Genomic DNA, 13,273 nt, shown 5'->3' with positions numbered 1-13,273 from the left:
GGGAGAGTGAACATCTGGCTCAGTAGTACCACATTAACTATCACTTGTTCAATCACGGCAAGACCAAGCAGCTGATTATTTACTGCAGAAGGAGGACACCGGAAGTCTGAAAGCCAGTCCTAATCAGAATATCAGAGGTGGAGAGAGTCCTCGACTTTAATTTCCTCGGAGTGATCATTTCAGAGGAGATGCCTTGGACCAAACACGCAAGTGCAGGTATGAAGAAATACAATGAAAACACAGCAGATCCCCTAGTTTCTAAGAAGCCTGACAAGATTTGGCATCTAAAAATTCAATAATTCCGATATATCAATAGGTTATATTAATGGTCTGCATCACAACCAGACATGGAAGTAACAATGTACTTGTACGGAATATCCAAAAAAACAAGAAGTGGTCACGGCCCAGTGTGTGACACTACCAGAGCGCTAAATGGAATAGACTTCGAACAGACCTAGCAGCCCATGACTGGACATCTATGAGGCGCTGTTGGCCATCGGCCTAATCTCAGTCAATAGCAAAGTAATGGACGGAGTCATCAACAGTCCTATCATACAGCACATACTCGGCATAACCTGCTTACGGATCCCTCTTTGGGTTCCGTCTCCATCAGGCTATTCAGCTCCTTACCTCATCACTTCTCTGGACTAGAGGTGAGTTGAGAGTAACAGCCCTCGACATCAAGGCAGCAATGGAACGAGTATGGTATCAAGCTGCCCTAGCTAAAATGGAGTAAATGGGAATTAGCGAGAAAACCCTCCGCTAGTTGGAATTATATCTGACACAAAGGAAGATGGTTGTAATGGATGGAGGTTCATCATCTTATCTTCAGGACATTACTGTAGGAGTTCCTCAGGGAAGTGTGCTAGAACCAACCACCTTCAACTGCTTCATCAATGACCTTGCTTGTCATAAGGGCAGAAATCTACACCATGTTCTGCAGTATTCCTGATACTGGAGCGGTTCATATCCAAATGCAGCAGGACCTGGACAATATCAAGACCTGGGTTGAGAAGTGGCAAATAAAATTTGAGCCACGCAAGTGACAGGCAATCACCATCTCCAACAGGAGAGGCTCCAGCCGTCATCCCTTGACATTTGGTACAATCACCATTACTGAATACTCTACTGCCATTATCCAGGGGGTTATCATTGAAAGAAACTGAACTAGTCTAGCCATTTAAAAGGCACGGCCAGGAGCACGTCAAAGGATCGGCATCCTGCTGTGTGGTGTTATGAGTGCTGAACAGACCTGATGGAAATGGGGTGAAGAGTTAACCATTTCCCCACCCCCATGAGAATTATGAACAATTGCTGTTGCTATGCTGCTACAGAGAGAGAGAGAGAGAGATGAAGCACAGAGGCAGGGACATCTGCCACAGATAAGAGAGAGAGACATTTGATTTATGTATTATGTTTTTTTCCTGGATTGTTTGCTTTTCACTGTAAGGATGTGACCTTGCTCGTTAACATTCCTAAGCAGACAGCAGGAGTGGCCTGAATTGATGGACATGGTCATTTTGAGTATCTGGATGGCTGATACCCCGTCAGTGGGGATAAAAGACAGGTGTCGGGAGACATCCCTCAGACACACCAGTGGACACTGACCGAGTGTTGTTCAAGCACAGGAAGGTGGGGGCTTCGAGGACCCAATCAGGAGATCAGTCAAAAAAGCTCACAGAGCGACGGCAGGGCCGGTGGGGACTTGTGTGTGAGTCCAATCATGCCAGACTCGAGCCACCACAGAAGAACGATCTAACCGAGAACGGAGGGTCACACCCAAGTGTTCACAACGGTACAACGGAATCAGAAAACAACAGAAGGTTTGCTGGCTGCAGCTGCTCAATCTCTTGCTCGCGCTCTCTCCCTCTCTCCCTCTCTCTCTCTCTCTCTCTCTCTCTCTCTCTCTCTCTCTCTCTCTCTCTCTCTCTCTCTCTCTCTCTCTCTCTCTCTCTCTCTCTCTCTCCCCCCCCCAAACAACTTACAATACAACAACCGCAACTACTTCAGCACAGATGAACTGAACTGAACTCTTATGACAATTCATTTATCCCTAGACATTGATAGAGCTTGTTTATTATTGTTGATTATTATTCCTACACTTCAATGTTTATTATTGCTAGCCTGTTTTATATGTATATTGGCATTTTTGATACTGTATTGTGTAGTTTACTAATAAACACCTTTAGTTTGGTACCACCAGACTCCAACGGCTTCTTCTATTTCTGCGGGTCTGTAAACCCAGTTACGGGGTATGTGACAGTGGAACTCATCTCCTGACTCCCCAAAGCCTGTTTACTATCCAAAAGGCCCAGGTATGAAGGATAAGAGAATTCTCGCCAGTCACCTGGAGGAGTCCAGCTCTAATCACACCCAAGAAGCTTGACGTCATCCAGTGCAAGGCAGCCCACTTGATTGGTACCGTTTCCACAAGCATCCAGTCTTTCTATCAAAGACGAACAGTTGCAGTAGTGTATACTATCTACCAGCTATACTACAAGACCACACCAAGATTTCTATGACAGCACCTTCCAGATCCAGGAACACTACCACTTAGAAGGACGAGAGCAGCAGATCACTGGGAGCACCAGCACATTGAAATCCTCTTCCAAGTCACTCACGATCCTGACTTGGAAACGTGTCGCCTTTCCTCCTTGAAGCTTTGTCAATATGATGGAATTCCCGTGCAGGTGCAAGACCTCCCCAGTAGATATGGTTGTGAAATGGTAACTTTAATATCGTCGTTCAGATACGTGTTACAGTAACTATGCCTTTACGTCCAAAGTTCAAACTAACGTTATTTTAAAATACATATATGTCACCATTTTCGAACTAGAGATTCATTTTCTTGCAGTCACACTCAATACGTCTGTTAACCATGATAGAACGAATAAAAGACCGTACTAATAGACAGGCCAAACAGCGTGCAAAAGAAAACAAACTGTGAAAATATCTAATCAGCAAATGATTGGCAGAAACTCAATGTATAAAAGTATGCATACATTGTCAAGATGTTCATTTCTTTATTAAAACAGACATCAGCATGCGGAAGAAATGTGATCGAAATATTTTTGACCGTGGAGTGACTGCTGATGCCAGGCGGGATGGTTTGAATTTGTCGGAAACTGCTGAGCAGCTGGGCTATTCACGCACAGCAATTTCTAGAGTTTACAGAGAATGGTACGGAAATCAATGGAAAAATAATGATTCCAGTCCAGTGAGCTGTCGTTCTGAGGGCGAAAACCCGATGGTAATAAGAGAAGTCGGAGGAGAATGGCCAGTCTGTTTCAAGCAAAAGCTGCAATAAACTCTTAGGGCTTGCGCATGGGGCCAGAGTGCTTTGAGCTTAGACGTATTAGGAGCACCCGATCGATTAAATGTTGTTTAGCAAGAGCCGTTAATTGGTCAGAATTTTTCCTGCTTTGCACTTTGATGACTAGCAAATAAAATGTCGCCCCCAGCGTTTGACCAGCGAGACCATTCAACCGAAAGGGCGTTAATATGGTTCCTGCTATAACTTGTTTTAATGAGTAAAGGGGTGGTTTTACACATGCCTGTACTTTTTCCAGTGACTTTGCTCAAGCAATAACATTTGGTTTCAGACGTGGGATACTTTAGTGCAACCCGTCGTGTAGCCAGCGATCTTAGCAGTCTAGGTAAGTGAGTATTTTCAAAATTAGCACTCACACATAGATCTGTTCGGTCCGTTGTACAGGGGAACACGAGTAGGAAGAACTGAAACGGTCCTTAAGAAAAGTTGAGTGCTTGCGTGCATGTGTGCTTATGTAAGAACCGACAGTTTGTGTGTTAATCTGGTGAGTAATCTGGCAGTAAAGGTTTCGGTGGCATGTTGCGCGCGTGTATACTCGTTCCAGGGTGGGGAGGGGGGTGCATTTTGCATTCACTTATTTTGCGAGTGTGGTGTAAATGAATACAGCAATCTGCATGATATTCGGCGCTCAACCGCAGCAGAATCAGAGTAAAGATCTGCTGCTTAACGTCTGTGCTGTTTAATTGGTACCCGCCATTTATATTTTTACGTACTGAGAGAATTATTGCGGCGATATTTCAAGGAGACGTTTTACACAGATATATCTCTCAGAATGGCAGCTAATCAGGTCAGGCAATGCCGGGTAGGGAATCCTGATTATCCGAGTCAGCCCTTAACTCAGATTGCATTCATAAGCACTTCACTACGTGCATTTTGTCAAGAGTTGCATTCACTTGAACTGGCATGCTCGAGGAAATGGTTGAAATTCATCAAATGAATCCTAAAGATATACACGCGTTGATAAAAGCGAAGTGCCAGAGGATTATGTGGGATGGTAGTACATGGGTAACTACCGGGAACTTCAGCAATAAAAAAAAGATATCGCTCTTCCAAGGGGAGGTGAAGAAGCGACTGAGGGATGATGAGACTAACTGGGGACCAATAACGGCAGTGATTCAAGGAGCTGATGACACAAGCATAAATTATGCAGAACACAAATATCGAGCGTATGAGGAGTATTCAGAGTTGGAAAATTCGGGGATCACTAACCCAGACTTCCTGCAAATGATGTGGGAAGGCTTGAGCTCAGCCCACCAGGAAATTTTAGATTTAGGGATAGTGGTCCGGTTGACCCACTCTGTGATAATTTCGTGGACCAGCGAGATAGATCAAAGAAAGTGCAAGGAAAGAGGTAAAGTGGCTATAATGGATGCAGTAGCTGTGACGTCAGAGAAGGTTTGTTGTTGTTTGCTGGCAACAAGGGAACGAAGCAAGGTACTGCTGGAATAGACGTGAGAAGGTAAAGCTTGGTCGGAACATTGTTTGAGACAGCAGCTGAAAAAGAGGAAAGAAAGACAAGTGAACGTCACAGCAAACACGCAATCTCTCACCCGTCCGCAGCCGGTCTGACCATCCGACTGTCCATCAGATTGTAAAGCTGGTGAATGCGGGTTCTGGGTCAGACGGCTGTGGACACGGCCCACACAAGCTGTGCTGCTGACCCGCGGATGTACACACAGCATTGTTAAGAAGCTAATGAAACAGTATGTTAGTTGACGCAGGGGTATAGATATCGATTACTGAACTACGGGACAGGCTATTTATATTACGTGTGTAGGAAGAAAAAAGGGAAATAAAAGAAAGAAGCGCAACGCAAATATCGATCAGCGGGTTTCAGCTTCCAGTGCATTCCTGGGTCTGTCTGAATAATGACGGAGCGAAGACGTTCAACCAACAAAGCACTGCGTAGCTACGCTGATGGCTGTTCACACAACAGTAACGATAGTTAGGGACACTGGAATGTATCCCACGAGCACCATCCTGACAGAGGGTCGTGGGGCCACACGAGTGCCGAATGGAAATTGAGCAGGCAGAAGATATCTGAGTGCAGGGAACACCTCCAGAAGTGGAAGCAGAGGACATCTTTATAGATGGGTCTCGGAGGCACATATGCAGGAAGCTCATTGGACAGCTCATAGTGAATGCAACAGGTAATGTTCAGGTGGGGGAACTGATCGCTTTAGGTGAAAGACAGCACGAAGATCATAAGACAAAGGAGTAGAAATCAGCCATTCGGCCCATCGAGTCTGCTCCGCCATTTTATCATGAACTGATCTATTCTCCCATTTAGTCCCATTCCCCCCCCCCCCCCCCACTTCTCACCATAACCTTTGATGTCCTGGCTACTCAGATACCTATCAATCTCTGCCTTAAATACACACATCGACTTGGCCTCCATTGCCGCCCGTGTCAACAAATTCCACAGATTCACCACCCTTCGGCTAAAAAAAATTTCTTCGCATCTCTGTTCTGAATTGGTGCCCTTCAATTCTCAAGTCATGCCCTCTCGTCCTAGACTCCCCCACCATGGGAAACAACTTTGCCACATCAACTCTATCCATGCCTTTTAAAATTCGTTTCTATGATGTTTCCCCTCATTCTTCTAAACTCCAAGGAGTGCAGTCCAAGAACGGTCAAACGTTCCCCAAATGTTAACCCTCTTATTCCCAGAATCATTCTAGAAAATCTTCTCTGAAAGCTCTCCAACGTCAGCACATCCTTTCTTAAATAAGGAGCCCAAAACTGCAACACAGTATTCCAAGTGAGGTCATATTAGTGCCTGACAGAGCCTCAACATCACATCCCTGTTCTTATATTCTATTCCTCTAGAAACGTATACCAACATTGCATTCGCCTTCACCACCGACTCAAACGTAAGGGTTAATTAAGGTTAACCCTAAGGGTATCCTGATAGTAATCACTAAAAGCTCCGATATGGTTTTCTTTCTTACACCTGCTGAATGTGAAATTATATGTCCGCTAAGAAAAGCTTTCAATGTATCCCAACTGACATCTCCTCAGTTATATTTAATTCAAAAAATAAAGAGATTTGCTCTTTTATAAAACTTAGAAATGCTGAATCATCGAGCAATGCAACATTAAATCTCCATTGAGCTGCATTCCGTGAGTTATCAGAAAGCTTCAGTGTAAGTCTCATGGGCGCATGACCCAACAGCGCAATATCGTCGTACGCACAATCAGCAACAACGGAGACAAATCGCGTATCTAACAAGAAATAATCAAATCTTGAATATTTATGATGTACATGTGAAAAAACAGAAAAATCTTTATCTTTAGGATGGTGGGATCCCCAAATATCTAACACACAGTATTCTAGTAAAAAGGAGTTAATGCAGGATGCAGCCATATTTGGAATGGAATTGGTTGATGACCCAACAATCGAGGGATTGAGACAGCAGTTAAAGTCACCGCCCATTATCAACTTATATTCAGTTAACTTCGGTGGTGCAGAAAATAACCTCTTATAAAATTCAGGAGTATCTACATTAGGTATGTAAACAAACACACCAAAGCAACCTTTTGACACCTTAACAAACTAGTAACAATTAAGTATCCTCCTATTGAATCATGAACAGTATTAAAATGTACAAAAGAGACTTTAAAATGCATAAAAATACACACACCTCTATTTTTGAAATTGACAAAAAGTGATACTGAGAATCCTTCCAAAATTTAAAAAAAACGATTTACATCTTTCCTACGGATGTGGGTCTCTTGACCAAAAATAATATTGGCTTGAAACGTTATATTAATGTTATTAACATCCATACTGAGTCTTTAATTTATGGATTTATAAAATGAATTAGTGCACCAACATAAACCAAACCCGCAGGGAAGAACACAATGGATCCGATCAGAATGAACATAAAAAACAACATGATTGACAAGAAAACCTCTCAGGACTGCCCAATCGAAAAACCCTAAACCAATAGACCCACACCCTCCCCCCAAAGCCAGAAAAAACATGCGATTGGCGGATAGCATGCTAACTACACACCCAAACACTTTGTTTCTAATAGGCAGACTCTTTTTTAAAAAAACAGAGTTATATACTAGCACCACTGACTCAAAACACAACATCGAATGCGTAGAAAAAAATCGAAAAATTCCAAATATTATAATATTCTGTCTAACAGAGGTTAAAACGTAGTTAAGAGCGGCCATCTTAAATTCGTTTAATCAAACTTGATCATATATTCAAAAAAGAAAAATCTAACCAAGTAATATGATACAACTGATATTAAACTCTTACAGATCCTCAAAGAAAGCAAAAGGGGAAATAAAAACCGCCAGACGAAGTCTGGACCAACAAAAAACGTAAATTGAACTTTCATTCAGTCTTATGTAAAGTAGAAGTTAGCACGTAATTAACAGCGGCCATCTCAAATTAATTTGGCAAAAACAACATATTTTCAGAAAAAAAATAGATTCAAGCAAACAATATGTCATACAAATCTGAAAAAAAGAAAAAAATGCAAGAATCAAAGCAATGGCTACACAGACATAGAACAGAGATTAAACTTTAAACGACTCAACTGCACACGATTATCAGCTAAGGATTAAAGGCTGGAGTTGCTTGCAGAATGGCAATGCAGGACTTGCTTACGCGACCGACTTAAACTCGTTGAGAAACTTCCCAGCCTCCTCAGGAGAATCAATACTTCTAGGACAAGCGTTAAGCGGAAAAATCATCAACCGGGCAGGAAAGCTCAAAGATGGACATCAGTTTTCTTAGACAATTCTACCATCATTTCGCAATATTTAATTCTTTCTGCATAAACTTCAGGGGCAAAATCTTCAACTATACGAAACTCCACATCGTTGTACGTTAAATTCCCTCGCTTCCTGGCATCTCGAAGAATTGCTTCTTTAGTAGCAAAATAATGTAAACACAGAATCACCGCTCGTTGTTTCATCTCAACCAATGGCTCGTTGCGGGGGATTCAGTGAGCCCTGTCTATTAACGGACAGGTTTCAAGTATCTCACTAAAAAGTGAGTATAACATATTCGTAAAAAACTTTAATGGCTCACCGGTTTCCATATTTTCAGGCAAACCCACCAAACGTAAATTCATCCTTCAGCTTCAATTTTCGAGATCGATGGTTTTTTTCTTACTTCTTTATAATTCCAATGAAACCTCAGTAATTTTATGTTCCATGGCAGAGAACTTTAATTCATTCTCTTTAATCAGTTGATGCATTGTCTCCTGTTTAAGCGTTTGATATTGAGATTCCAGATTCCTCAAATATTCTTGGATGGCAGATACAGTTTCTTCAAGCTTTTCATTAGCATTCGTCAGTTTATCAATTTTAGAATCCACCATTCCAATTGTGGTTTTCGTAACTTGCGTCAATAAGAACATCCTTTCAGGAGTATAGGTTTCTTCTTGCTTCCTTGTAAATTCGGTTTGTTCAGTTTCAGAAACAATTTTGCCACGTCTTAATTAATTTCCTGTTCGGGTTCCAGCCATCATAATTAAATCGTAAATCCTTCAGTAAAGGTAATGAATCCTTAAAGTTTAAACAAAAGCAACAGTGGAATGTAGGTTGTAAAGGACAGAGAAGAGCAAACAATGGTCTTACACCAGGAGCTGCCAAGAAGAGACTGACGGTTTTTTATTGTGTGTTCTGGAGGCTGAACGCTGTAGAGGGCTTCAACCAATGTGATACCAGAGAGGTTTTTATTTTTCCTGGTAATTGACCAACCTTTGAACCAGCCCATAATCTGACTTTGTTCTAGCATGTTGTTGCCATTCCAACAAGAGATGCGAAAAATGCTGTAGTTGCTGGGTTCGAGCCAATCTTCTTGATGGGTGTGCTGAATTTCTTCGTGATTTCATTGTATCTTGCCTCATTGTATGCGGTTTCAGTGGAGTCCATTTTGTTGATACCAAACATGAGCTGCTTGACACCCAAGGTGTAGGCAAGCAGAGCGTCTTCCACTGTCTGTCCATTCTTTTCGATACCATCCTCGCCCACGCAGATGTAACTATCATCACAGCACAGTAAGGCTGTGAGGTTCCAGTATTCATGTTCTTGATGAAGTCTCTGTGTCCTGGGGCATCAATGATGGTTATGTAGTACTTTGAAGTTTCAAACTTCCAAAGAGAGATGTCAATGGTATTACCACACTCACGTTCAGCCTTCAGTTTATCTAAAATCCAGGCATACTTGAAGGCTCATTTACCCACCTCAGCAGCATCCTGCTCAATTTTCTCGATTGTTTTAGAAACATAAACACATAGAAAACCAACACATAAAAAACCAAGTACAGGCCCTTCGGCCCACAAAGTTGTGCCGAACCTGTCTCTGCTTTTGAAATTACTAGGCTTACCTATAGCCCTCTATTTATCTAAGCTCCATGTACCTATCCAAAAGAATATTAAAAGACCCTATCATATCCGCCTCCACATATCCTGACATATCCTCTGTACCTACACCCCAGCACTTTAAACCTGTGACATCTTGTGGCAACGATTTCAGTATTTTGAAAAAAAACCTCTGACAATTCACACGATTAATGCCTCTAATAATCTTATACACCTCTATCAAGTCACCTCTCATCCTCCGTCGCTCCAAGGAGAAAAGGCCGAGTTCACTCAACCTATTCTCATAAGGCATGCTCCCCAATCCAAGCAATATCCTTGCAAATCTCCTCTGCACACTTTCTATGGCTTCCACATCCTTCCTGTAGTGCGGCGACCAGAACTGAGCACAGAATTCCAAGTGGGGTCTGACCAGGGTCCTACATAGCTGCAACATTACCTCTCGGCTCCTAGTCATGCTCCGCAGCTGCTTTGATCCTCCTATGGACTCGGACCCCAAGATCCCTCTGATCCTCCACACTGCCAAGTGTTTTACCATTAATACTATATTCTGCCATCATACTTGACCTACCAAAATGAAGAATTTACACTTCTCCGGGTTGAAATCGATCTGCCACTTCTCAGCCCAGTTTTGCATCCTATCAATGTCCCGCTGTAACCTCTGACAGCTCTCCACACTATCCACAGCACACCCAAACTTTGTGCCATCAGCAAACTTACTAAACCATCCCTCCACTTCCTCATCCAGATAATTTATAAAAATCACGAAGAGTAAGGGTCCCAGAACAAATACCTGAGGCACTCCACTGGTGACCTACCTCTGTGCAGAATATGACCCGTCTGAAACACAGCCTTCTGTGGGTAAGCCAGTTCTGGATGCACAAAGCAATGTCCTTTTTGATCCCCCGCCTCCTTACTTTCTCAATAAACCTTGCGTGGGCTATCTTATAAAAAATCGATATACACTACAACTGCTGCTTTTCCTTCATCAATCTGTTTCGTCACATCCTCAAGAAATTCAATCAGGCTCTCAAGGCACGACCTGCCCTTGACAAAGCCATGCTGAGTATTCCTAATAATATTATATTTCTCCAAATGTTCATAAATCCTGTCCTTCAGGACCTTCTCTATCAACTTATCAACCACTGAAGTAAGTCTCACTGGTCTATAATTTCCTGGGCTATCTCTACTCCCTTCCTTGAATAAAGGAACGACAACCGCAACATTTCAATACTCTGGAACCTCTCCCATCCCAACATTAACTTACTCGCTGAACCTTTTGGAAGCGTTTCTTTTCTTATTGACTAGGTTTATTATTTAGCCTTTGTACAGCACGATTCCGGTACACTACCATAACTCCCTGTCTCATTGGAACGAACCGATGTAGAATTCCACACAAGTATCCCGTAAACATTTTCCACATTTCTTCCGTACTTTTCCCTCAGAACATCTGTTTCCAATTTAATCTTTCAATTTCCTGCCTGATAGCCTGTTAATTCCCCTTCACTTAAGCGCTTTTCTAACTGGTCTGATCCTGTTTCTCTCCAATGCTATTGTAAAGGAGATACTATTATGATCAATATCTTCAAAATGGTCTCCCACTGGAGATCTGATACTTGACCAGGTTCATTTCCCAATACAAAATCAAGTACAGCCTTACTATTGTAGGCGTATCTACAAACGTATATATTATGTCAAGAATCCTCCTGAACACACCTAGCAAACTCTACCCCATCTAATCCCCTTGCTCTAGGGAGCTGCCAATCGATATCCGGGAAATTAAAATCTCCCATTACGACAACCGTATTATTACACCTTTCCAAGATCTGTTTGCCTATCTGCTCCTCGATCTCCCTGTTACTATTGGGTGGCCTATAAAAAAACACCCAGTAAAGTTATTGACCCCTTCCTGTTACTAACCTACATCCACAGGGACTCCGTAGACAATCCCTCAATTGCGTCCACCTTTTCTGGAGCCGTGACACTATCTCTGAACAACAGTGCCAAGCCCCCTCCTCTTTTGCCTTCCTCCCTGTCCTTTCTGAAATATCTAAAATACGGCACTAGAAGGAACCATTCCTGTCCCTGAACCATTCGAGTCTCTGTAATGGCCACAACATCATATCTCCAAGTACTGATCCACGCTCTAATGTCATCCACTTTGTTCACAACACTCCTTGCGTTGTTAAAATTACCGAGATAAGTAAATGTTAATGACCTGTATAAATATAGCATTCTTCCATTAATTGAGAATACGCAGCAAGTAATATCTAAATGGGCTCCTATGACATCATTATTAACTGGCTGTATTAATGCTATGAAATGATAGTGTTACCGAAGTTATTATATGCATTCCAAGCAATCCCGTCTTTTGTTCCTGTTACGTACCCCTAACTGGGTTAACAGACCAGCGGAGATAGAAGAATCCGTTGGAGTCTGGTGGTACTATAACCCAAGGTGCTTATTAGTAAAAGAAGCAGAACAATACCAATAATTCAAATATACACATAACACCGGTTAGCAATAATAAACCTAAAAGTGTAGGAATAATATAAGCAATAATAAACAAACTCTATCAATGTCGAGGGATAAATGAATTGTCATTGAAGGAATATAAAGTTCAGTTCAAGTATGCTGATGTAGTTGCGGTTGCTGTAATGTAAGTTGTTGGAGAGAGAGAGAGAGAGAGAGAGAGAGAGATTGAGCTGCTGCAGCCAGCAAACCTTCTGGTGTCCTCTCATTCCGTCGTACAGTTGTGGTCATTCGGTTATGACCCTCCATCCTCGGCCAGACCGTACTTCTGTGCTGGACTCGTCACTCTGGCATGCGTGGACACACACACAAGTCCACACTGGTCCTACAGTCACACTGTGAACTTTGTTGACTGATCCCCTGATTCGTCCTCGAAGCCCCCACCTTCCTGTGGGTGTCCAACTCTTGGTCAGTGTCCACTGGTGCCTGAGGGGTGTTTCCCCACACCCGCCTTTTATCCCTGTTGTCGGGATATCAACCATCCATCAACTCTAAATGGCTGTGTGCCCATCAAATCAGGCCACTCCTGCTGTCTCCTTAGGAATGTTAACGAGCAAAGTAACGTCCTTGCAGTGAAAGGTAAACAATCCAGGAAGAGCCAAAGTACATAAATCAACTGCGTGTGTGTCTCTCTCTTATCTGTAGCAGATGTTCCTGCTCTGTGCTTCATCTATCTCTCTCTCAATAGCAGCATAGCAATAACAATAGTTCATAGTTCTCGGCGGGGGGGGGGAGTGGGAATTGGTTAAGTCTGCACCCCATTTCCATCAGGTCTGTTCAGTACTCATAACATGCCCATCCATCCAGGAATTTTCACCAGGGTGAAAATTATCTAGTAAAGCACACTACAAAGTCTAATATGATACAAAAGTGGACTTAACTATAAGAATAAAACAGATATACTTTCAAAATAACACCTGGATAAACAATCAGCAATTAAATTGTCACTCCCCTTTACATGTTGTATTTTAATATTGAATTATTGAAACAACAGAATCCAACTTAATAACAGCCAACTTTTATTCTTCATATTAGTCAAAAGTACCAATGGGTTGTGATGTTA

At 42.4% G+C, this 13,273-nt stretch overlaps 1 pseudogene; it reads right to left on the bottom strand.

Moving 5' to 3' along the window:
• Positions 1–4,691: 4,691 nt before the first annotated feature.
• LOC132394800 (elongation factor 1-alpha 1-like) lies at positions 4,692–10,512 on the bottom strand (annotated as a pseudogene).
• Positions 10,513–13,273: the final 2,761 nt, after the last annotated feature.

This window comes from Hypanus sabinus, chromosome 5, assembly GCF_030144855.1.
Source record: "Hypanus sabinus isolate sHypSab1 chromosome 5, sHypSab1.hap1, whole genome shotgun sequence".
NCBI lineage: Eukaryota > Metazoa > Chordata > Chondrichthyes > Myliobatiformes > Dasyatidae > Hypanus > Hypanus sabinus.
The sequence above is the reverse complement of the archived record's forward strand: the minus strand, read 5'-3'. Positions and strand labels throughout refer to the sequence as shown.